At 42.7% G+C, this 22,501-nt stretch overlaps 1 protein-coding gene across 12 annotated transcripts in view; it reads left to right on the top strand.

The window, feature by feature from the left end:
- NTRK2 (neurotrophic receptor tyrosine kinase 2) overlaps window positions 1-22,501 on the top strand; it is a 394,884-nt gene that overhangs the window by 15,475 nt on the left and 356,908 nt on the right. The gene's annotated exons all lie outside the window — the stretch shown is intronic.

The raw sequence follows: 22,501 nt of genomic DNA, 5'->3' as shown, positions 1-22,501 counted from the left end.
GTCCAAAGGTTTTGCATGCCCCAAACCTTGGCTCCTCCCCTTTAGCCCTGTAGTTATTCATTGTCTTACCAGTTCACTTTTCTAAATATTTCTTAACTCTGTCCAAATTTTAAGAATCCTACTGCCCACATTCATTCACTTATTTATACTTTCTTCCAATAGTTATTAACTGGGATCTGCTCTGTCTCATGCTAAGTACTTGGGATCTGGTAGTAAGAAAGATTGGAGTTCCCATTGTGGCGCAGGGGAAATGAATCCGACTAGGAACCATGAGGTTGCGGGTTCGATCCCTGTCCTTGCTCAGTGGGTTAAGGATCCGGCATTGCTGTGAGCTGTGGTCTAGGGCACAGTCGTGGCTCGGATCCCACGTTGCTGTGGCAGGGGCGTAGGCTGGCAGCTGCAGCTCTGATTGGACCCCTAGCCTGGGAACCTCCACATGCTGCTATGCGGCCCTAAAAAAGCAAAAAAAAAAAAAAAAAAAGATTGACTTGGTTTTCTTCTTTCTTCTCCTTACCAAGCTTGCAGTCTGGGAGGGGAAACGGACATCAAAAATAATTCATTCCACCATCATTTTTGCCTAAAATGCTGTAACTGCTTCTTATGTGGCATCTGGCCTCCAGTCTTGCCCCCACTCTATCCATATGCCACACTGTGCTGGAGTGAAGTGGTCTTTCTAAAATGCTGATGTGAACGTCATTGCTTCTGATTACCCTATGGCTGCCCATGTCTCTTAGAATAAAGTCTACAGTTTTTTGTTTTTTTGGGTTTTTTTTTAGGTTAAAACCAAACCAAACCAGATTGTCACTATGTTGCTATATAATGAAGCATATAACTATCACACAGACCCGAACGCACAGATCAGCCCAGACCCGAACGCAAAGATCAGCATAAAGATTGCTTTCCTTGTCCACAGATCTATAAAGGAGAACAAATTATAACTGGAAGCCTGCTTGGTGATCTTGGAATTCGAGCAGGGGCACTTAATTCTGCATTTAAAATGTTAAATGGCATTAAGCTAAGCTTGCCTGAGGCATCCATCTCCATAATGGGAGAGCCTTCACAAAAGGGAATGCAGAACTTGAAGTACTTTGGCCCGGACCTCTGTCCTCTGGATGGACACTCCTTTCTCTCTCCTTCATTCACTGCCCGGCACCAATTCTGATTGACACATTCTTTCTTTAGAAAGATTAGTGCCTTTAGCCAAGACTTGCTTAAGCCTGGGAGCCTTTCTGAGTCTTTAAAGTGATCTTGCATAATTTTTCCACAGCCATGCCAATACTGTTTGTTAGCAAAACCTTTTGACCTTTGTCAGTCAGATTCCTGGGAGATGGTATCTCATCATTGTTTTATTTCACCGTCCTGTAATTATGATTCAGGTTAAAAATCTTTTTTTGGAGTTCCTGTTGAGGTTCAGCGGAAACGAATCTGATGCATAACCATGAGGACACAGGTTCGATCCCTGGCCTCTCTCAGTGGGTTAAGGATCTGGTGTTGCCGTGAGCTGTGGTGTAGGTTGCAGATGAAGCTCAGATCTAGCGTGGCTGTGGCTGTGGCATAAGCCAGTGGCTATAGCTCTGATTCGACCCCTAGCCTGGGAATCTCCGTAAGCCTAGGGTTCGGCCCTAAAGAAAGAAAAAAAAAAAAACCCAAAACCTTTTTCTTTGTATGTAAGTCATTTGTATTTCTCTTTCCGTGAACTCTGTTGTAATATTCCCTTAGCCATTTTCTTTTCTTTCTTTCTTTTTTCTTCTTTTTTTTTGCCTTTCGAGGGCCACACCTGGGGCATATGGGAGTTCCCAGGCTAGGGGTAGAATTGGAGCTGTGCCTGCTGGCCTACATCACAGCTCATGGCAACACTGGATCCTTAACCCACTGAGCAGGGCCAGGGATCTAACCAGCATGCTGCTGGATACTAGTTGTGTTCGTTATCACTGGGCCATAAAGGGAACTCCACTTTCTTTTCCTATTGGATTGGTGATCTCTTAAAAAAAAAAAAAGAATTCATCAAACCTATTTAGCAATAAGAAAGTTTATGTTTTGCTTGTCTTCTGATGTTGATTATAGTTGTAAAAAATTAAATGTTTTTGTAGTAAAATTTATTATTTCCTTTATGGCTTCCATGTGGTAAATGGGGCTAAAAGGAGTCTTTCCTTTGATAAGAGTATAAAATAAGTCTCCTATATTTTCTTCTACTACTTTGACTGTTTTGTATTTTGTATTTCAAGCTTTTCTCTGCCTGGATTTTTATTTTTGTAATTATTATTATTATTATTATTATTATTATTATTATTATTATTGCTTTTTAGAGCCACACATGTGGCATATGGGAGTTCCCAGGCTAGAGGTGGAATCAGAGGTGCAGCCTCTGGTCTATGCCACAGCCACAGCAGTGTGGGATCCGAGCTGTGTCTGTGACCTACACCACAGCTCAGGGCAATGCGGGATAATGGCTAGGGATTGAACCCACATCCACTTGTTGGGCTGGTAACCTGCTGAGCCACAATAGGAACTCCCAGGATTTTTAAATATAAGGAGTGAGCTAGCCAAAAAAATTGCTTTATATTTTTTCAAGGTAGCTAATCAGCCCATCGGGTCTCTTGACATCGTTGATTATATAAGTCAGCCTTTCCCCGTATACAGTTTGGTTCAGTATAAAAGTCATCTTTGTATTTTGGCCTATTTTCTTTTTAACATTTTTTAATTAAAGGATAGTTGATTCACAGTGTTCTGGCAATTTTTGCTATATAGAAAAGCAACCCAGTCATACGTCTCTATACATTTATTTTCTCGTATTATCTTCCATCATGTTCTACCCCAGAAGACTGAACATAGTTCCCTGTGCTGTACAGTAGGACCCCATTGCTTATCTATTTTATTTATTTTAAAATTATAATTGCTTTACAGTGTTCTGTTGATTTCTGCTACATAGCAAAGTGACCCAGTTATACAAATACATACATTCTTTCTCTCACATTATCCTCCGTCATGTTCCATCACAAGTGATTAGATATAGTTCCCTGTGCTATACAGCAGGATCTCATTGCTTAGCCACTCCAAAGGCAATAGTTTGCATCTACCAACCCCAAGCTCCCAACCCAACCCTCCTCCCTTCCCCCCTCAACCACAAGTCTGTTCTCCATGTTCCTGATCTGTTTCTATTTTGTAGATAGGATCATTTGTGCCATATTTTAAGATATATCCTTGTTTGTTAATAAGTTTGTCTGTTTATGTGCTGTGCTGGCACTAAATTTTCATCTCCTAAAGTTTCATATATATGTGTTTTCTCTACTTGAAGTATTAGTCTTTTCTTTTTTTTGCCTTTTTTTTTTTTTAGGGCTGCACCTGTGAATATGAAAGTTCCCAAGCTAGGGGTCGAATCAGAGCCACAGCTGTCTGCCTAAACCACAGCCACAGCAACTCGGGATCCAAGCCGTGTCTGCGATCTACACCCCAGCTCCTGGCAACGCCAGATCCTTAACCCACTGAGCGAGGCTGGGGATCGAACCCACGTCCTCATGGATCCTAGTCGCGTTCATTAACTGACAAGCCATGAAGGGAACATGCTGATGTATTAGTCTAAATCACCACTTTCAGAATTTTCAGGATTATTCTCGCAGGGTAAATTTTTCCATATGAATTTTAGGAACTGCTTGCCTAGCACCCCCACATTATATTGATGTTTTAAATTAAGATAGCATTATATTTACATATTAAAATTTCAGAATTTCCTAAAAGTCATAAAAGCCCTGCCTCCTCTAATTCAAGCCCATTTCTCTGGCCTCATTTTTTGCCTCTCCCTTTCTTCAGTAGAATGGTACAGCCTTTCTGGGTTTTAAATTCCCCTATAAAGCTCTCCTCTCACTTACCTCCCAGGCTTCACACTGGCTGACTTTTCTGCCAGGAACACCATTTTCATGCTTTCTGGCTCTGGTTAACTTCCTCTGCCTTGCTACCTCTGGGCTATGTGTCTCCTCTGTGTGCTCTGTAGGCCAACATCCAGTGAGTCCCAGTTCTACCGTTAAGTCACTTAGTACCATAAATGCATGTCTGGGTACCTACCTGTCTGTACATCCCCTTAGAATAGAAACTGCACTAAGACAGGGACACCGTGGGTCTTGTTTATTGCTCTTCCTCAGCACAAGGTCCTTAGATCTTCATGTTATAAACAGACACAAGTGTATTCACCTCCCTGCAAATCTGTCATTTAGACTTCCAAATTAGAGTATTTATACATTGTTCTTCAGGCTGTCAGTGTATAAATTTCTAGGCATGACTTTTATAGAGCCATCAGGTTAAGATGTTTGTTTAAATAAATAACCTTCATGGAATTAAAGAGCACAAGGCTGGTTCATACTCAGTAAGAAATCAATTCATTGTAGAGACCACATAGCTGGAAAGGAAGAAAGGCAAGGCTTTGATGGGGGAGGCTGAGTATGTATCTAATAGGAAGGAGAGAGGGAAGAGACGGAGGGTGAATGTCAGCAGATGAAAATGCAGAACAGGCCAGCTCCTCAACAAAGCCAAATCCAGGAACAGCTGATCTCCAGCAAACAAATGGGTCTAATGGGAAAGATTTGTGCCTTTTCTGTTATGTAATAGCTAATAATGGGTATTCTGGTGGATCAATTGCAGTTTTCCCTGCCACTGCATTTTTGGTGCTTCATTTAAAAAGTGATTCTAGTGTAAGATTTCAGATGTGATTTATCCTTTTTGTATTATGGATGGTAGAGGCTGGGCATTTTTCTTAAAGAACTGCAGACATCAGGAGTATAAACAGACAGTGTGTCAGGCTCAGTTTAATGAACCATCTGATGCATATGCTTTGGTACTTTTGCAGTCAAGGTGCATTGGGCTGATCCTATCATGTTTCATGGGGCTTCCTTTATATTTAGAGTAATTAACACTCTCAGGCATCTTAGAAATTTTGATAGCTGTTTGCAAAACTGATCATAAAACAACTGATAGACATATGAGACAGGAAGGCTTTTAAAAATAGAGTGATGAAGTATATAGGTGAACAGATTGTGTTGAATAATCCAAAAAGATAATCCTCCCTTGAGATAAATAACATCCACTTATTTATGTTTACACCATGCAGTATGTTCATTATATATATATAATGTAAATATATATATATATATATATATACAAACACACACACACAAATGAAAATAGTTCAGACTCCATGTGCATTTTGAAATTTAAATTTAAAAAGCAAAGGGCATTCAGGAACCAACATATAATGTTTAACTCTTATTTAAAGAGAAAAGTCTTATTTTTGGTCGAGCCGTTGGCTTTCATGGTAAGCCTTGGTGGCCTTCTGGGGCTTAACTTCTTTGCCATCTCATTTAGTTTTTCAGAGAATTGCTCTCTCAACAACAACAAAAAGGGGGGGTTTCTGGAGCCTAATTGTCTGTTGAATTAAAAGCCATTTATGTACCTCAGTCTATTCTTGGGTCCACTCTGTCATTACTCCTTTCATTGTAACTTACATCTATGTGTATGTAGATGGATAGTATATATAGATATATACATTGTTTATATAGATGTTTGTATGTATATGTATTTATGTAGATAGTTCAGAGTGTGACAGATGTTCTGTGGACATCGTCATCCTTTCCCACAGCTGAAATAGAGGACACGAGTTGTTTACATGTGCATATATTCATTGATTAGTGTTGATCCATTCATTCAGGCATTTAGTCAAGTAGTCAATCAACAAATATATTTTGAATATGCCCTCCCTGCAGGTAGTTTTCTGGATCCTGGATAATAAGACCTAGGCCAGCTCCTGCCGTTGACATGGCTTATTGTAGGGCATCAGCAAAGGTCCCCCATCCGCTCACTTACCTGACTCCCTTTGTCTTTCTCAGCAGTCTGGACAATTTAGCCTACTTGCTGGGACTCTATCCACAGCACCATAGACAGCAGCCTTGGATTCTCCCCCACAGCCCCCTGCCTCCCTCCCCCCGGCCCCGAGTTGCACCTAGGAGCACGCACATCTATAACAGGAGGCGAGACACACAGAAAAGGCCTGCTCAGGCCCTGGGAATGGGCTTAGGGTCTCTGGGTGGGGAATTCTGAGATCCCACTAGCAAGCAAGGAAGGTGTGATTTCTAGGTGGGAGCATCCTGTTGCCTCTGTAGACTTTCTGCCTCATATGGAGGGGGCTTGGTTAGAGCAGTACCAGAGTGAGGGCCTCTGAAATGCCTGGGCCCAGTGCCCAGAGCTAAGGGCACTGGGGACAAGGCTGTTTGGGCCTCTGCCTGGTGGCCTTGACCTCTGCATTATGGCAGTTCTGAGCCACAATGATGCTCCTGGAATAGAAGAGGTGCAGGGCTTATCACGGGAGCATGTAGTGCAGTGGCCAGGCTCTCCAGACTGCTCCCCCCACCACATTGCAGTGCCCCCCTCTCTTCAGGGGACTTCACAAGCATGGGGGTGCATGTTTCCAAGGACGGCTATGCAAGACTCCGCCCCTGACTTGTGTTGCAAGAAGCTTTGTGATAACGTAGGCATGGACAGACCAGCCAAGTGTCAATTGGTCCCCAGAAGTTAATGGGCCTTGTTAAACATCAGTAGCTCCCTGTTTCCTCCTTTCTCTTGTCGCCATACAGATTTTATTACTGCCCTGAAAGCTCTTGATCAGAATGTAATATTTTAAGAATCTGCTCCTTCTGACTGAATAACTTTTTTTACCGGCACTCTAGGAAGATCCCAGGATTGTGAAAACTGTGCCTCAAAAGTTCCTTTCCTCATTGTTTTTTTTCCTACTTTGAAAAATCACCGAGTCTGTCAATTGCTGTGCATAGGTGAAGCAACAAACTAATTTTTCATTTTCTTTGGGAATTTGTTCCAGGGGGCAATTCAGGTTATGAGGCAGAATGGCTTGGAGGGTTGAAGTTGGTCTGCCCCTGGCACTTTGGACCAGTTAATAAATTAGTGTCTCTGTGCCTCAGTTTCCCCATCTATAAAAGGGGACAATAGTAGAACCTTTCTCATTGGGTTTCTGTGAGGTTAAAGTGAGCTGATGCCTGTAAAATGGTTGTACCAATGCTTGACACATAGAGCTCAGCCCTTTCTTTCTTTCTTTCTTTCTTTCTTTCTTTCTTTCTTTCTTTCTTTCTTTCTTTCTTTCCTTCTTTCTTTCTTTCTTTCCTTCTTTTTGTCTTTTCTAGGGCCACACACTCGGCATAGGTAAGTTCCCAGGCTAGGGGTCCAATCGGGGCTGCAGCTGCTGGCCTGCGCCACAGCCACGTCTGTGACCTACACACACCACAGGTCATGGCAACACTTGATCCTTAATCCACTGAGCGGGGCCAGGAATCAAACCTTCATCCTCATGGATACTAGTCGGGTTTGTTACCACTGAGCCACAACAGGAACTCCCTTGGCTGTTCTTATTTTTACTGCATGGCTATCCTCAACTGTGTTTTAAAGGAGAGTCAACTCTGTAGAGCTGGGGGAACTCGGAAAAGCAAAAGAATCTGTCTAGAGTGTTGGCACCAGGCAGGAGCTGGGGTTAAGAGGATAGATGTACAAGGGCGCTGGTTGTCATTGTTGAAACCTTCCCTGGTTTGCGTATTACTCTCATGTTGGGGATCCGGTAAGCTCAGCTGGTTGGGATATTGACCACTAGCCTGCTGAGCAGGGATGGGTCAGATTCAGCCGCTGAGACTTGGGTCATGATCTTTGTTCTGCAATGTTGTTTTCTTCCCTAATCCTGGTCTGTTTTATTTATTAGGTTGTTTACAACAGTTCCCCTGGACTCTGGAGGTTGTGGGTCAGTGTGTACTTTCCTGGCCCTGTCTTTCTCATTCTTTAATTGCAAAGCCTTTACAAATATCTCTGTCTTTTTAAATCCTGATAAAAATGTATGTAATGGGAGGTCCTGTCTTGGCTCAGTGGTTAACGAATCCGACTAGGAACCATGAGGTTGTGGGTTTGATCCCTGCCCTTGCTCAGTGGGTTAACGATCCGGCGTTGCCGTGAGCTGTGGTGTAGGTTGCAGACGTGGCTCGGATCTCTCGTTGCTGTGGCTGTGGTGTGGGCTGGTGGCTACAGCTCCGATTCGACCTCTAGCCTGGGAACCTCCATATGCCACGGGAAGCGGCCCAAGAAATGGCAAAAAGACAAAAAGTAAGGAAAAAAAAGTACGTAATGGAATTTGCCGTCTTAACCATTTTTATTTTTTAAAAATTTAAATTTATTTTTTATTAGGGTAGTGTTGAGTCACTTTCTTCTGTACATACCTATGTATATATATATGTGTGTGTGTGTATATATATATATATACACACATTCTTTTTCTCATAACCATTTTTTTTTTTTTTTTGCTTTTTTATTTTTTAGGGCCACACTTGTGGCATTCGGATGTTCCCAGGCTAGGGGTCGAATTGGACCTACAGCTGCTGGCCTACACCACAGCCACAGCAACTCGGGATCCGAGCCGCATCTGTGACCTACACCCCAGCTCACGGCAACGCCGGATCCTTAACTCACTGAGCGAGGCCAGGGATTGAACCCAGAACCTCCTGGTTACTAGTCAGATTCATTTCTGCCGCGCCACAATGGGACCTCCTCCTCATAACCATTTTTAAATGTACAGCTTGTATCACTGAGGACATTCACATTGCTTTGCAACCAACACTGTCGTCCATCTCCACAACTCTTTTCATCTGCAAAATTGAAACTCTGTATGCATTAAGTGACAACTCCCCTCCCCCCTGTAATTTCTATTCTACTTTCTGTCTCTCTGAATTCGACTCCTCTAGGAACCTCTAAAGTAGACATCTTTTCTTGCAATAACATATTCCTTGAATTTAAAGTTTTTCTAAGAGATTTGTTTGGGATTTTTAAAAATGCACCCACATTTCTTTTCTGCAAAATAGCTTTTCTCTCTTGTGGTGGCCTCGTAGGACCGCTTAGGACTGGCATCCTTTTCCACCAATATCTTTGCAGTTTCATTCCAAAGAAAATAATCTCTAACCTTTTATAAAAGCCACTAAAGGTTAACATGTGAAGACAAAATTGGAAGGGCTCCTCACATGCTCTTGCTCTCCTTACTCCCACAGCCTATAAATGTGGGCCAAGAAATTGTGCCAGAATCCAAACAGACCTTCACAGGGATCCTAAAATTTTACCACTTGAATCATTCATAATGAGCATTATGCCTTATGGTCATTTTTCTCTGTGCTGTGCTTGAGGTAGACTGAATTTGGAGCAGAAATATTAGTTCCCCACTTTCTCTTCCTATGGAATGATTTGGCCTGATTCGAGGCCAAGAGCTTTCAAAAGTGTGCTGTCCTGTGGTTTGTGCTGACTTGAGTGCTTCTTAGAACTCTTAAGGCCTGGGCTAATCATTGCAAGGTTTTCTTCCCTCATTGTCCATGAAACCTAGATTGACCTGAAATAGTGGAGAAAGAGGAAAAGATTTTTTTTTTTTTTTAAAGATAATTTGTGTTGGATTGGAGTTGCAGGATTTCACTTTTCATAAACAGTGAAACACACGAAACCTTGTGTATTAAATGGTTTTCTGACTCATTTCTTGAAAATAACTGTAAGATGATCGTCTGGTATCCATCTAGTGATCATTATGGCCACATTTTGTGTTGAAAGAAGATAAGAAATGTCACAATTAATCAATGTATCATTAGTACTTGAATCACTGCTGATAATTATTTTACACAATAAGGTTAATATGGTAAAAGTGAGAAGGAGGAGTCAGAAATACAATACGAGACAAGAACTCAACTAACTCTTAACAGTTGACACAGTGGCTGTAACTGAGCACAACATTTGTTCTCAATTTCCTGGCAGCGAAAAGAGAAGCTCATTATTAGGGAGGAGCATGCCTGCTAATTCCACAGGAACATAGCTTTATCTGGCATTCTGTTCTGAAAAGAGTTTCTTTTGCAAGGCACACGAGTGATGTAATTCACAGCTTTTATGACAAATGCAGAAGTAGATTTCATTTTCTTCTTACTGAGAAAGCCACTGAAAGTTGGGGCAAGTGACAAGCCCATCAATCCTGCAAGGATGCTAAACTGGTCCAAGCATGTCATCTCCAGGTGCTGTCATTATAAAACGGAGACTGTGCGGGATCTTAATCACCCGTCTCCTCAGAGCCGTTGCTGAGCCAGGCTTTGCTAGAAGCTGCATGGCAGATGATTAGAAGCTGTCCTTTCTGACAAGAGCCTGGAAATGTTTCCTCTCTGTTCCTGGTTAAGGCCAGATCCGTTCTCTTTGGAAGCCAGACGAGCAGGTGGCAGGGCCAACACCCTTATACAAAGACCAAGCAGCCTTGGCTCTCGTGCCCACCCAGGTCACCCCATCCACGGACGAGATGAGCTGCGGAGGTACCAGCAGGCAGATCTAGGCTCGCCTGGGCAAGCAGTGCTCTGACTTCCCCAGAGTGTGGACAGATACTTGATTGACACCACAGAAATCCACCCACAGGGCACAGCAGAGATGGTTTTAGCCTAGAAGCTGTTAGGAGCAGGTGTGGCCAGACGGCTGCCCAGCCGGAGGAGAAGCCCTCTCAGGCTCCTGGGGCACCCCCGCCATGGAGAGTGGTGGCGTTTGTGGTTCTGCCAGGATAAATTAGCTGCAGAATGTACCCCGAGCCACCCAATGAGTTGATTGTATTTCTGGTGGTTTCGTATCGACAGATGCTAGAGTACACTTGGCCAAGATAAAAATTTTGGCTCAAACATCACTTATTAAGTCCTCAAGAAAAATTTTTTTTTTGGCTGAAGTATGCACGGCTTGATGTGGGATCTGAGTTTCCAGACCAGGGACCGAATCTAGGCCACAGTGCTGAGAGCGCTGACTCCTAATGACTAGACCACCAGGAAACCCCCCATAATTACCTATTTTCAAAATTTTTCTGTTAGGGCCACACCTGTGTCATATGGAGGTTCCTGGGCTAGGAGTCCAGTTGGAGCTGCAGCTGTAGGCCTACACCACAGCCACAGCAACAGGGGATCTGAGTCTTTTCTGCAACCTACACCACAGCTCATTGCAATGCCAGATCCTTAACTCACTGAGTGAGGCCAGGGATCAAACCTGCATCCTCATGGATACTAGTCAGGTTCTTAACCTGATGGGCCACAACAGGAACTCCTAATTGCCCTTTTTTTTTTTTTTTTTTTTTTTGGCTTTGTAGGGCTGCACCCGTGGTATACGGAGGTTCCCAGGCTAGGGGTCAAATCGGAGCTACGGCTGCCGGCCTACACTATAGCTCACTGCAACGCCAGATCCTTAACCCACTGAGCGATGCCAGGGATCGAACCCGAAACCTCACACTTCCTAGTCAGATTCGTTTCTGCTGTGCCACAATGAGAACTCCCTAATTGCCCTTCTTGATGGTGGTTGGCTGTCAAGACCACTTCTTTCCTGGGGCTCTTCATCGAATGTGGTGAAACCTGTGCCGTGGTACACGTTTCAATAACTGTTTTTCCATTTGCCACAGCAGGTTATTTTGATCTATTGAAAGATTTGAGATCTCATGTAAAATATCAAAGAAATAAGTGGGAAGGAAACAAGTTTTTTGTCGTTGTTCAGGAAAAAAAAATCCCTTGCTCCTCTTGAGAATAAACTACCTCCGTACCAAGTGTAGAATTATACTTGGCAATGTCTGTCAGTTTTTGTTTTTAACAACAGGAGAGGTTTCCCAAGGTTCTGGAACTGATAGAAGTAACTCCTTAAAAAAAGGGAGGTATTTTTATTGTGGTCTCTGTATCATTTTATCTGATGAGACTCATTTTGGGGATGACATATCAAGGTATGAGAAAAGTTGGGGCGGTGAAGTATCAGAGGAAATTTGAAGCACGAATTAAATCTGGTATCATAAAATCTTTCCATGGGCCAGTGAAACAGCCCAGGGGAAATGTGACCAGTTGGAAATGTGTCTCGGACTCCCAGGGGTGATGTTAGTCTGTGCGCCCTGATACCAGGAAGAAATGCTAGTCCAGTTTGGAGGCCCTTATGACTTTGTAAACGAATATGGAAATTCAGATTTTTTAAATGAGATCTAATATATAATCTAATATGCAGCACAAATGAACCTATTACAGAAAAGAAACAAACTCATGCACTTGGAGAACAGATTTGTGGTTGCCAAGGGGAGGAGGGGAGGGGGAGGGGGATGGACTGGGAATTTGGGGTTAGTAGATGCCAACTATTAACATTTAGAGTGGATAAGACAATATGAAAAAAAATATATGTGTATGTATATATATATATGACTGGGTTACTTTGCTGTACAGCAGAAATTGACAGAACATTGTATATCCCCTATCATAGAAAAAATAAAAATCTTCAAGAAAATAAAATGGGATCTATTCCCATTTTGAAAAGTTAGCCGCTGAAAGGAAAATTTATTTGTTTAAAATACACTGACATCCACTCACTCGCCCCCGACTTCCTGTATAAGGTTTATGTGTCACCTTTATTTGTAGGCTGGGATCCAATCCTACATTTTCGTGGGAGGCTATTCTTTAGTTTAAGTCAAATTAAACGACATATTTTCCTGGTCGAGACCGATGGGTTTTAGGTAGAAAGCCAACGTTTAGGGTTTTTTTCATCATTCATTTTTTCTGGTCACACAGAGCAGTGTTTCTTTTTGGGAACCACCTCGTTGATAGAGGTGGATGAGAGAAATGCTATATAAATACTCAGAAACCCAGAGTGTAATTTTTTTTTTCTTCAAACTGCATTGCTGAAGTTTTCTTGTGACATGTGTGCTGGAGGGAACTGAGACATTATCAAGCCCCCGATTTCCTCTTTCACAGAGGTGAGAATGAGAAGCAGGCTGAGATTAAGTTCCCTGGCTAGTTAGTGACCACACCTGTCCTTGAACCCTAGGCTTCTGCTCGTTGTTAATAATTAGCATTAATTGAGGTCCTCATGTGTGAGGACAGTTTTCTAATGTTTCCAACATCTCTCCGAGTCAATTACTATTTTTTTTTAAATTTTTTGCTTTTTAGGGCTGCACTCGAAGCATGTGGAGGTTCTCAGGCTAGGGGTCTAATTGGAGCGAGAGCTGCCGACCTACATCACAGCCACAGCCACCCTGGATCCTTAACCGACTGAGCAAAGGCAGGGCTCGAACTCACAACCTCATGGTTCCTAGTTGGATTCATTCCTGCTGCGCCATGATGGGAACTCCAGAGTCAGGTGCTATTATTACCCCATTTTGCAGACAAGGAAACTGAGGCATAGGGATTTGCCCAGGGTCCCGTAACTGGTTAGAGTAAAGCTAGTGGTTTGTGTTTATCTCTCACCCTACCCTATTTATCATTTTCCAGGCACTTGAAGTCTTTTTGTTTTTTTATTGAAGAATGCTTGATTTACAATATGGTGTTAGTTTTAGGTATTTACCACCATGATTCGGTTATACGTATAGGTTTATACATATTCTTATATTGATTATTTTCCATTAGAGTTTATTACAAGATATTGAATGTCATTCCCTATGCTATACAGTAAATCCTTCTTGATTATCTATTTCGTATATAGTAGTGTGTTTCTGTTAATCATCCCATGCTCTGAATTTATCCCTCCCCCTACCCTTTCCCCTTTTGTAGCCATAAGTCTGTTTTCTATGTCCGTGAGTCTGTTTATTTCTTGTAAATAAGTTCATTTGTACTGTTTCCACGTGTAACTGATTTCATATAATATTTGCCTTTCTCTTTCTGACTTACCTCACTTAGTATGAAAATCTCTTGGTCCGTTCGTGTTGTTGCAGATGGCATTATTTCATTCTTTTTTAGAGCTGAATAGTATTTCGTTTCATATATACCACCTCTTATTTAGCCATTCGTCTGTTGATGGACCCTTAGGTTGCCTCCATGTCATGGCAGTTGTAAATAATGCTGCCATGAACATTGGGGTGCATGTATCTTTTAGATTTTTTTTTTTTTGGTCTTTTCTAGGGCCACTCCCGAGGCATATGGAGGTTCCCAGGCTAGGGGTCGAATTGGAGCCCGTAGCTGCCAGTCCACGCCACAGCCACAGCAACCCAGGATCCGAGCCTCATCTTCGACCTACACCACAGCTCATGGCAACGCCGGATCCTTAACCCACTGAGCAAGGCCAAGGATAGAACCCACAACCTCATGGTTCCTAGTCATATTCGTTTAACCACTGAGCCACAACAGGAACTCTGTGGATCTTTTATCTCTTCCAGATTTGTGCCTAGGAGTGGGATTGCGGGATAATAGAGTGGCTACACCAATTCACATTCCCCCAGGAGTGTAGGAGAAGGGTTCCATTTTCTCTACACCTTCTCCACAGGCATTTGAAGTCTTAAGTTCCTAAGGTATTTTGGCTATTCTAGGAGCTGCAGTTCTCGGAGCTTGGCATTGTATAAGAACCTGAGATTTTTTATTTATTTCCTTTTATCTCTATGTTGAGATAATACATGAAAGGATCCTATAACATGTCCTCATTTTTTTTTTTTTTTTTTTTGCATTGACTGTCGTTTCCAGGCCATGACTATTTGTGAGGGTCCATTTTTACAGAAATTTTAGAAATTATTCCTTATTGTGGGTGTAAGATTTACAAGTCCACAGTCTGGGGTATGGTACGGTGGCTATGAACTCAGAATTCAGAGGCAGGTAGATTTGGGTTCAGATCCTGTTTGGGCAGCTATGTGACCCTGGGGAAGTGACCTGGCATGGTTGTGCCTCAGATTCCCCTTTTGTAAAGTGGAAGCAGTCATAGTGTACTCCTGGTAGCTTTGTTGTGTTCAGGGAGACTACCCCTGGGAGCCCCAGCCTGGTGCACGGTGAGCACTTTCTCAAATGGAATTACTGGGGCTACTTCTGCGTCCTTGGCCGAAAAGAAGATGGAAGTGCTGATGCTAAGCAGCCTGTGCCCCTTGGCTGGCTGCTGGAATTCAGGTTCTCAGTCTGCTTATTTGGTGTTCTCTGCCTTCATGTTGTCATAGGTGCGGTGATGTATACCCTCACTTAAGAATGAAGAGATAGGAGTCCCCATCGTGGCTCAGCGCAAACCAATCTGACCAGCATCCATGAGGACGCAGGTTCGATCCCTGGCCTCACTCAGTGGATTCAAAGTCTGGCCTTGCCATGAGCTGTGGTGTAGGTCTCAGATGCGGCTTGGATCTCACGTTGCTATGGCTGTGGTGTAGGCCAGCAGCTACAGCTCCAATTAGGCCCCTAGCCTGGGAACTTCCATATGCTGTGGGTGTGGCCCTAAGAAGATAAAAATAGAGAAAGGAATGGAGAGAGAAGATTGAGAGATTCCTATTTTGAGTCCTGCTTTGGTCTGTCATGGATTGATTTTCAACAGTCTTTTTTAGCATTTTGCTGAGAAACAGATGCTACCTGGTTGCAGATTCAGGAACAAGGGCAAAACAATTTTTAAAGGATTATCCTATTCCCTATGACGGAACTCTTATGGCAGAGAGGATCCTGTCAGAGTTGAAATGCCTCACCCCCCGTGGATATAAGCCGGAGCACCTACCGCAATCTCCTGGCCTTTGAGTTCTCTTGACTTTTATTAGCGTAATTATTTATTTATGTGGTGGAGGTAGAGATGCGGGGACAGGGTCCTGGGAAGTGATTCCATACTGAAGAGTGACCATTAGACATCGTCCCTCCTGTTTCAGTTCTTTCCGATATTCTGCCGAAGTACAGTTCAGGTAATAAAGTCTAAGGTAAAGGGAAATTTTACTTTTGAGCAATACTGCTATTAAGCTAATATGCAAGAAGAAAAGATGCCTTAGCAGCCACTCTTTGTTACTTGGAAAGATTGCCTGGAGGAGTTATTTGATAGGTTGTTAAAGCCAATGTGAAATCTTTTCAAATGGAATGAGTATCATTTCTAGGAATCTGTAATTCAAAAATGTTTCTGTGAATTTTTCCTAAAATTACCTCTTTTTCTTCTTCTTCTTTTTTTTCCCCCAAAAAAAGCCACCTATGAGTTTTTTGGTAAGCCTAAGGGGAGGAAATTCTTTACTCTCAAGAAAATGTCATAGCGAAGGCCCTGGGTGTCACACTGAGGCTGGAGAAGCTTGAAGACAACACAGAATAAAATGGCAAATAGTGCAGACTTGGCTAAGGTTCACATTCTTTATTTGTTGACTTTCTGGTCACTCTTTAAGGACTGATCTCAACGTACATAAGCCTCCGCTCACCTGCCCAATCATATCTTGTAGTTCCTTCCTCTGCTAGAAAACTTCTCTCTTCTGCTCATCAAACCCTGTGGCAGTGAGCACTGGCCTCCAGAAACCTCACCCCCTCAAGGTCAAGAACAGCTGGCTCAGAAGATTCTTTCCAGCTTTAACATTTCTGAGACTGAGTTGGAAAATAAATGCTTATCTTGTGAGGGCAGTTAGTTTTTACCATTTATGAAAAATGAGTATTTGGACTGAATCTGTTGTAGGCTCGTGATCAAAATTTGCTTCTAGATTGGACAAATTTCCTTGTCAAGATTGGCTCTCCATTCTCCTCTGTTGTTGTTATTATTTTTTTCTTTTTAGGACCAGACCTGCGGCATATGGAAGTTCCCAGGCTAGGAGTCAAATCGGAGCTGCAGCTGCCTGCCTACATCACAGCCACAGCAACTCGGGATCCGAGCTGTGTCTGTGACCTACACCACAGCTCATGGCAACGCCGGATCCTTAACCCACTGAGTGGGGCCAGGGATTGAACCTGCCTCCTCATGGATACTAGTCAGGTTTGTTACTGCTGAGCCACAATGGGAACTCCCATTCTCCTCTCTTATTGTCTTTACTTTGTTTCCTTGTTTTCTAGATGATAAACGAAGTTATTTTCTATTATCACAATCTTCATTTCATATTTTTTTTTCACCTCCTTGTGGCATATGGAGTTCCCGGGCCAGGGATCAGATCTGAGGCACACTTTTGGCAATGCCAGATCCCTAACCCACTTTGGTGGGCCTGGGGTTGAGCCTGCTTCCCAGCACTCTGGAGACACTGCTGATCCCGTTGCACCACAGGGGAAAACTCCATTTAGTACTTATGCTATATCTATGTCTGGTCTTTCCGGTGGGATAATAAAAACTCCAAGTGAAGAATCCTTGGATCAGGTTGATTACGTTAAGTCAGCCAGTCTTCCATGAACCTCAGCTCTGTGCTAGGAAGTGGACCTGCAGTTTGATGAGTAAGACTCCTCTGTTGGAGGAGTTCACAGTTCAGTAGGGCATCAGATGCATGAACAGAACGAATTTAATGGGGGGTGCAAAGAGTACCTCCACTCTCAAATTCTGAATTGTAAAGCTAAGAAGTAAAATAAACACTAAAAAAAAAAAAAAATGTTTGCCAATTGATGGAATAGAAATGTTCTGAAAAAAGTCTTTTTGGTGTGGCCTGTAGATCAAGCAGTATCTCAGATAGTGCAGGGACCCAGCATGGCTTTCGATGAATTCACTGAGACGCCCCAACTTGGAGGGGAGTCGAGAGTGGTCCTGGAATGTAGTGCAGGTGCAAAGCAGCAATGAAAAAACACAACCCTCATGATATGAGATTCAAGCAAGTGTCTTAAATATGGATTTGAGAAAGGAAGCAGGCATGGTTGGGCCAAACAGGAAGGTTGAAGGCCAGCAGTGACTCCACACAGATTGTGGATGGAGGGGTGGGCCAGAGGGACCATGAGGACAAGGAGGTAAGGGAGAGAAATTCTTATGGAGCATCCAAGTAAAAAAATCCAAATCCGCCAGGTCTCTTTGTCACTATTGCAAGGCTGCTGACTTTCCTTAAGGAGAATGAAGGCAGCGTCTGAAGATTGGAGGGGCCAAAGCTTGAAAGCTCAGCTGAACTTACATGGGTACCGGGGCCTGGGTTCCAGGGGGTGGGCTTGTGCCTGAAAGCCCTGGGGCCTATGCTTTCCAGAACAGTGACCGTGGGTCAGAGGCGTTTGGGGTTGTCATGGAGGGAAAGGTCTGTGCCAAAATGCTGGGCTTTCCTCTGCTTCCCTGGAAGTGAAACCCTTCTTGGAGATTGTGTTTAGTTAAGCAAAGCTTGACTCAGTCAAGGCCCCTTAGAGGTGGTCAGCTCTTTGACCTGAGTGACAGGAAGGGCTTTGCTGTGGGGGAAAGCCTGCTGCATCACAGGGCCACCCATCTTTCAGCTGTCTGCCCTGGCCTGGCCTTTCCTCTCTCCTTCCTAACCCTGGGCTGGTCTCTGCAGCTGCTGCTTTTCTAATCAGTGGCAGAGATGAGATGGAAGAGCTCAGAAGACTTGGTGTTGTCAAGATCCTTGGGGAGCTCCATGAGATATCTGTATATTTTGGAGATTAGTCCCTTACTTTGTCTGCAAAGATTCTCTCCCTTTCTCTCCATCTATACACAATGGAATATTGTTCAGCCATAAAAAAAGAATGAAGTAATGCTATTTGCAGCAACCTGGGTGGACCTAGAGATTATCATCCTGACCAAAGCAGAGCAGACAGAGAAAGACAAATATCATATGATATCACTTATATGTGGTCTCTAATAAAATGGTACTTCTAAAACATGATACAAAAGAACTTTTTATACAACAGCAACAAACTCTCAGATTTTAAAACCATTCTTTGGTTACCATAGATGAAACCAACTGTTGGGGGAAGGGAATTGGAAAGATGGGAACAACATATATACACTTCTGTATAAAATAGATGATTCATGAGAACCTTCTGTAGAGCACAGGAAGACCTACTCAATCATGTGTAATAACCTCTATGGGAAAAGAGAATGGAGAGATTGTATGTGTGACTGATTCACTTTTCTGTGCCCCTGTCACTAATACAACAGTGTAAGTCAGCTGTACACCAATGGAAACAAACATCCTTGGGGAGGCATTTGGAAATCACCAGTAGGGGGCAGCCCAGCATGCGCCTTAGCCTTCTGGTCCTGTCCAGGAACTCTGGGGCAGGGAGCTGAAGACTTTTAGATTGTGTGCCTATCCCATGGTCCAAAACACCAAGGACCAGAGCCCAGGTGTGTTTGGTCACCTCGTAACTGAGAAGCCCTGGGGTCCAGCTTCCCTGGGGTCATTTCCTTTGTGGCTTCCTCTGTCTCTCCCCTTTCTCCCCTCCCTCTTTTCCTCTCTCCCTACTTTCCCTCCTTCTTTCTTCTTGATTCACACATTTAAAAATTCTTAAAAATACAATGACATAACAATAATGTCAGGAACTTATATTCAGAGCTGAACCAACGTTTTCGTCTTTTTTTTTTTTTTTTTTTGTTACAAGGCTTTTTTTTTTTTTTTTTTTTTTTTTAAGGAATCATTTAGATGTTTAATAAAATCCTTTAAGAAGTTCCATGTCTTTATCCCAGACCCATTCTCCTTTCCCATGATGACCTGCCTCGCAACTTTTTTTCTATCCTTTACAAATATCTTTGGCTGTGAACATGATGCGGTATTGTGATTTGAGTCTTTTTAAAAGTTCACATCAATCGTTTGATGTTATGTGTACATGTCAGTATGAAATTTTATTTTTCTTTCTCACTTAGCATGAAGATTTCTTTTCTGCTCAGATAGAAAGATCTGGTTCAGGAGTTCCTGTTGTGGCACAGCGGAAACAAATCTGACAAGTAACCATGAGGTTGCGGGTTTGATCCCTGGCCCTGCTCAGTGGGTCGGGGGATCTGGTGTGGCTGTGGCTGTGATGTAGGCTGGCAGCTGTAGTTCCGATTTGACCCCTAGCCTGGAAACCTCCATATGCCACAGGTATGGCCCTAAAAAGCAAGGAGAAAAAAAAAAAAAAAGATCTGGTTCAATCCAACTTATTTATTCTGTTTCTTAATTGACAGACACTCGGTTGTTTCCACTTTTTGATTCTTACTGTATGACAGTGAATATTCTTTCGTCTGTCTCCTTGTGTGCACGAGTGAGCGCTTATCTAAGGTGAACACTTAGAGATGGAATTGCTGGACTCTGTAAAGTGCGTGATTGGTAATTTTCCAGGCTACAGGTAAATTACTCTTCATGGGGTTGTGCCAATTCACACTCCCTCCAACAGTGTGCATTGTCAGACTTTCATTAATTTCATCCAGCTAGTGGGAGAGGAATGGTATGTCCATGTTGTTTTAGTTTGCATCTCAGATTCCTTAAGGGTGAAAACGGCTTTTCATATGTTTCTTGGCATTGAGGTTTCCCCTTTGTGGATTGTTTGCCATTAACTTTACTGGCTTCCATTCTAACCCTATGATTCCTCGCTTCATGGTATCTAAAGGGCGTTTCTTAAGGGGTTGGTTTTAGAAGCAATTTATAGCCTGCAGCTTTGTTGTAAGAATCGCTGCAGATGGTGACTTATGAAAGGGAATTCTTGGCATCCGGAGGGTCACTTGCCGACCTTTTAATCCAGCTCTTCTGTTGGTTTTTTCCGTTTTGACCAGGAGAAGAATTCAGTCTTCGTCCAGGGCATTCCTGCCTTCACAGTGGAAGAGTATTCACTAGTCATCTTTTTTTTTTTTTTTGTAATTTCACATGCTTCTTTTGGTAGTTTTCAACAGAATCTCCTGGCTGGTTTTAATTGTTTGTTTGTTTATTTTAAGTGTTATTGAAGCATAGTCAGTTTACAAAGTTGTGATAGTTTCTGCTGTACCACAATGTGAATCAGTCATATATACACATATCCCTTCTCTTTCAGATTCTTTTCCCAGATAGATTAACCTAACTGGTTTTAAATTCAAGAACAGTTACACTTTGCTTAACATCTGACTTATTTTCATCTCATGATCCCTGTGAATCTACCGCTGACTAAATGTATGTCTCCTTTTCTTGGGTGTGGCACTAGAAAGCTTAGCGATAAGCTGGGGGCCCTTTCCCAGCAAGTATATGCATTTTCAACCCCATCCCTAGCTTCCCTGATATCTCTGCTCTTGCTTTTCTTTTTTTCTTTTTTGGCTGTGCTTTTTTTTGGCGGTGGCTCCATGTGGGATCTCAGTTCCCAGGCCAGGGATCGAACCTGGGCTGCAGCCATGAAAGTACCAAGTCCTAACCTCTTGACCACCAGGGAAACTCCCTGCTCTTGCTTCTCTCTTGTCTACGCCATTCATTTTTATGTATGTTAGCTCGTGTTTCGTTGAACACAATTGGGTAGTTTATAAATCAAAAGTCTGATGAAAATGAAAATAACCATAAAATAAAGGGCCTAAAAAGCTAAGGGAAAAGTTAAAAAAATAAATGCTTTGTGCCACAGATGTGGGTCAAGTACCTCCTGAGTGTCAGGCCCCTGTCATGAGCACAGAGGATGCTGTGATGAGCCAGGCAGAGAGAGCTGAAGAATCTCTCGGGAGCTTTTGGAGTGGTGACAAGCCACCATGCCAGCTCCGCTGTAAGGAGTGGCCAAGCCTCTCTGGAATCCTGGTGGTGACCCAGAAGAAACCTTGTCCACATCATTTGTCTTCTTCTTCTTCTTCTTTTTTTTTTTTTTCCTGCCAGTTGCATGAAAAACAAAACAAAAACATGACAATGTAGGGCTCTCCGAAATGCCATTCTTGGGAGGTACTTTAGAAAAGGGAGGTCCCTATGGGTTTTCCTGAAAATATTAGTAGATTGAAAATCTTGGACGAATGTAAAGTGTGATCATTTTGAAACGTTTTGTAAAAATTCTTACCCTTGAAATTTGATCATTTCAACAGTAAGATCATTAGATTGATCTTTAGATCAATTGATCATTAGATTGGAGGCATCAACTATTTCCTTCTGTGTGTGATAGAGGGAAACAAGGGGATGGATCCTTGCTCTGTGTCTTAAGTACTAGGCCCCGGGGATCAGGGAGAACCTAAATCTTTGAGCAGAAGGTGCCCAGTGTTTATGGGAGTTATTTTAAAATTATTTCCTAGCGTTCCCATTGTGGCTCAGTGGAAATGAATCTGACTAGCATCCATGAGGACACAGGTTCGATCCCTGGCCTTATTCAGTGGATCAAGGATCCAGCATTGCCATGAGCTGTGGTGTAGGTTGAAGATGCCGTTCGGATCTGGCTTTGCTGTGGCTGTGGTGTAGGCTGGTGGCTACAGCTCAGATTGGACCCCTAGCCTGGGAACCTCCATATGCCTCAGTGTGGCCTTAAAAAGCAAAAAAAAAAAAAAAAAAAAAAAAAAATTCTCTTTGATGTTTTTTCCCTGGAGATTTACTTATTTTGCTTTATTTCTAAAATTTATTTTCTAAAAATGAGTGCCCTAACACTTACCGTTTATTCTTCTTCTTCTTATTATTTTGGCTGCACCCATGACATGTGGAAGTTACTGGGCCAAGGATCAAACCTGTGACCACGCCACAGCTGTGGCAACCCCGAATCCTTAACCTGCTGCGCCACAAGGGAACTTCCCTTACCGTGTATTTTGACATCATTTATTTTTCCTTTTTTTGGATTAGGGATCTGTAGACACTGTATCTTCTCTCTCATTGGTGACTTTTTTTTTTTTTTCCATTTTAACTCATGTTGTTAATGTAAGGCTAAATATTTGTTTTTAGTGTCTTAATTGGAATATCATATTCTTTTTTGGAAAAGAAAAGGGA

Source organism: Sus scrofa, chromosome 10 (assembly GCF_054392235.1).
Source record: "Sus scrofa isolate SSC_HxYL_T2T_F1_AM1 chromosome 10, Sscrofa_HxYL_maternal_Yorkshire_Landrace_v2.0, whole genome shotgun sequence".
NCBI lineage: Eukaryota > Metazoa > Chordata > Mammalia > Artiodactyla > Suidae > Sus > Sus scrofa.
This window is presented reverse-complemented; position numbering and strand designations above follow the sequence as displayed.